The sequence below is a fragment of the Cynara cardunculus genome (genome assembly GCF_001531365.2).
Source record: "Cynara cardunculus var. scolymus isolate 2C chromosome LG 5, CcrdV1, whole genome shotgun sequence".
NCBI classification, from domain to species: domain Eukaryota; kingdom Viridiplantae; phylum Streptophyta; class Magnoliopsida; order Asterales; family Asteraceae; genus Cynara; species Cynara cardunculus.
In genome coordinates, this window is record NC_037532.1 from 2034059 (window position 1) to 2038344 (window position 4286).

Genomic DNA, 4286 nt, shown 5'->3' on the forward strand with positions numbered 1-4286 from the left:
ATTAATGTTAGAGAAATACATGAAACAGTTTCATTAAGTATTATATGAAACAATTTCACAACCATATATGAAACAACTTCATCAAAAAAAGTATTAAATGAAACAATTTCACAAGATTAAACAATTTCATAAAAAAATTTCATAAGATTAAACAATGAAATCGACAGATGAAGGTGGTTTGCACGGTTTACACAAATGAGAGCGGTTTTCATATGATCACTATATATATGAATGTTTATTTATATTCAGATAAAAAAAATCAGAGTATCTCAAACTAGGGCTGTAAACAAACCGAACGAACACGAAAGGAGATTTGTTCATGTTCGTTCGTTTAACTTAACCGATCAAACGAACGGTAAACGAACGAAAATCTTTGTGTTCGTGTTCGTTCGTTTAGAAATTAGGTGTGTTCGTGTTCGTTTATGTTCATTCGTTAACATGTTAAACGAACGGACTAAACGAACATAAACGAACGGGCTATCGAACATAAATAAATATTATTTGAATTCAAAATAAATAAACAAAAGATTATATATTAAATTTAGCATATAAACGAACATAAACAAACGAATATAAATGAACGTAAACGAACGGTAAACAAACGAACGTTCACGAACATAAATGAACGAACGAGACTCTTGTTTATGTTCGTTCGTTTAACTAAACGAACAAAAAAAAATTGTTCATGTTCGTTCATTTGTTAAATAAACGAACTTCCCGCCGAACGGTTCGCTGAACGTTCGGTTCGTTTACAACCCTATCTCAAACAAGTATGTTATAATTTTTTTTAATATAATATCACGAGTTAAAATCTCTAAAGAGAATATTGCATTTAACGTCAACCACTACTTAGTGATGGATAATTAAAAGTCAACCTTTCATTGACTTCTATCACAAATCCGTCACTGATCTGTCGACGATTTGATTAATCAATTAACGAAATCACCGATAATCACTGCTGATCATTTAATCAAATAATTGTCTTAATTACTTAGGCAGACAAATTTTAAATACTTAACAAAATTATTACTAGCGGATTTCCAGCAACCGTTAAATTATAATAAAAACGCATATTATCTAAGTAGCTATATACATATCAACATTTCTAATGTATGATTTTATCAGATTTTGATATATCTGACTTTTATATTTCAATGTATAATTTAACTTGATTTTGATATAGATAGGTGTATATATAGCAAAAAGGGGCATTCTTTTTTGAGAACTTTCTAATTCGTGAGATCCAATTTAGACCACAAAGAATCAGTTAAAAAAATAAAATCTAATATAAATTAAAAGCATCTTCTTCTCTCATATTTTTCTCTCATCTCTCAGCTCTTCTTTTTCTGTTTACTCTCTCAGTTCCCTCTCTCCATATCATACACGCACATACATAATTGAATATGCACACAAGTTAAATACATTGTGAATACTTTTTTAGAAATATTATTATAGTTTGTGAGCATATTGTGAACACACTCTAAACATACGAGATTTGATATAGTTTGTGAACATATTGTAAACACCAACTAAATCAGTAAAAGTAAATCTAAATCTACCATTTTTGAATACTATTTGAATCTAAACCCTAATTATTTCATTAATTAATAACATCAGTTATCTTAAATTAGTAACTTAGGGGTTGTTTACCTATACACTTACCTGGTGAATGATTATCGCTAAAATTCAACATTATCGCTTACTTACCGAGTAAGATTTGAGTCCACCAAAACGGCATACAAAGCATTAACCGTGGTAATAGTCGTCGTCATCACTAACCGAGTAAGACTCCTGGTCCTTGCCTTCGCTCTTACCAAGTAAGATTTTTTGTCATTGTCATATTCATCCAATAAAATAATGTGACTTGATATGCACTTACCTAAATAAATATTTAGTAAACGACCCCTTAAAATACATCTTATAAATTTTATAGTATTAAATGATTAAACACAGAGTCACTCCAAAATATTTAAGGTTGCTTAGAGGTTGATAACACTTCCATAGGGTTTTGACTTTATTACCCCCACAGAATAAAGCAATATACATCACAAGTCCCTACTAAAAAGTGCTTTTTGACAATTTGATCATTCATGCCCATAAAGATGCATCCATGATATTCCAATTCTCTTTAAAACAATCTTTGGTCCTTCAACTTCTTCATAATTACACTCCACCCCCTATAAGTTAAAAAAAAGAGCATTTTCAGTTATCCTACGTTTTTACTGTAAAAACCCAGTTTTTCTTTGTAACTGCAAATGAATCAAGATTATATCGAGTAATTTAAGATCTGTCGAGTTGATGAGGATCTTACTTGAACTCGCGTTGAGCTTTTTCAATTTATATATGTGACATGCTATTGGACATTACAGACATGGCGTGAGGCACGCCTTATAGACGCGCTATAGGTCTTATTGTAACAGCGGAGACACATCTTGTGTCGTATCGTGCTATGATGGATGCCATGGTGTGCCCTTTTAAACACTGATATGTGTTCATATTTTTGGGTCAAATTCAAATCACATTTGCTTTGTTGAACATATTTTGATATATGTGATCAAGTCGTTTGACCTCTGAGATCGAGTACGCTTTGTTAAACATAGTTTTGATGGATATTTTCAAGTTATTCAAGCTAACATACAAACAGTGTTTCACAAGCAATTCAAAGAAATTTTAAATTCATTTTCTTGTTTACGACTTAATGGTTTAGTTGATGACTTAATCGGTAAGTCGTCACTGTATAGTTTTGCACTAAGTAATTCAATTTACCATTATACCCTCTATTTCTTACACGTATTTCTCAAATGGTTGTTCTCTCCTAAAAGCTAAAACCTACACGCAAGATCTCCCCACCACATGTTTATCTCGTCAATTTCATTGCTGCTATTGTTACTCCCCGACCCACCGTTGATGTGGTCGTACGCCAACACTATGCCATCATTATTCGGACTTAGAAGTTCCAAAATTATTTAGAAAAGACCATCTGGAACATTACAACCAACTATATGCAGCAATCATATATAAGTCCAGATGCACCATGTGGATGTCTGGCTTCTGTAGGATTGTTTTCTTTCTATTTCAAGGCTTTCTAAAAAAAGTAAAACATTTCTTTTTCTTACACAAAATCAGAAATTTCTACTTAAAATCTCTTACATTAAAAGCCATTTTAATCAYTTCCAACAAATTTAAATTTTGGAAGAAAAAAATTAAAGATAATGTAAACCCGTCTTTAGGGTAAATCTGATTTTGGTCACAAGCAGTTATCATTTGATAATATWCGACCAGAAAAGAATCATTTCATCTTTACCTGGATTTGATCTTCAAATAAAATCCGACACACTTCCCAATATATTCTTTCTATAGTAACTTTAGCAACACACTTGCAAAGACAGTTTTCTTATTCTTCATCAGTATCATTTTTATCTGCCTTTTTATATACTCATATATATGAATGAAATCATAATAATAGTTTCTTGTATCTCTTACTGAAAATATCAGTGCACAAGATACGTCGGGTTCTGTGTGCTATCATCAAAACTTGTAGGATGTGAAAGGTACAATTGGATTAAAATAATGTCTTCTTTACACTTGTCAATTTGCTCTTTTTATTMTGTGATTTTGTCGATCCTATTGAAGGTTTAGATCATAATGCCGGTTATTACCATACAAGGGAAGTGTGAAAGCACCTTTTGTGTTTTTTTTTTTTCATATCGGGTTTTTAAAACGTAATCGACTGGTTTTAATGATGATATTTTTATAATAATTTTTTAAACATATATACTTTCAATAATGTGAATTTTTTTACGATAAGTTTTAAAATATAAATGTACAATACTTCTTTTAAAMCGACAAATTTTTTTAAATACGAGTAGACAAATAAATTATAATTTAAGCTATTAATAATGTTGTGAAAATATTAATTTTCATTTAACACTTAATTCAGAGTTTTAAATAAGACGTCAAACTGATAATTGYTCTGATACCACATAAAACTAACAACAATTGATCATTTATATTTTACCCCAGATGGAAAAAGATCGACAAGAACCATGGAACAAAAAAAGAACTAGATAATCAAAATTGATATCAAATTAAAGATAATAAAATAATTACTTTTTTTTTGTAATTTATTTTGCTCAAATTTTTGTATTTTTCGCTTATTTTTTATTTAAAAATCAAGGAGAAATATTTGTATTTTTTTTTAATCTCAACCGTTACATCATCTCAATCCAACGGTTTGAATGAGTTCTTCAGTTCTTTATTTTTTTCTGATCTCATCTACAGATACA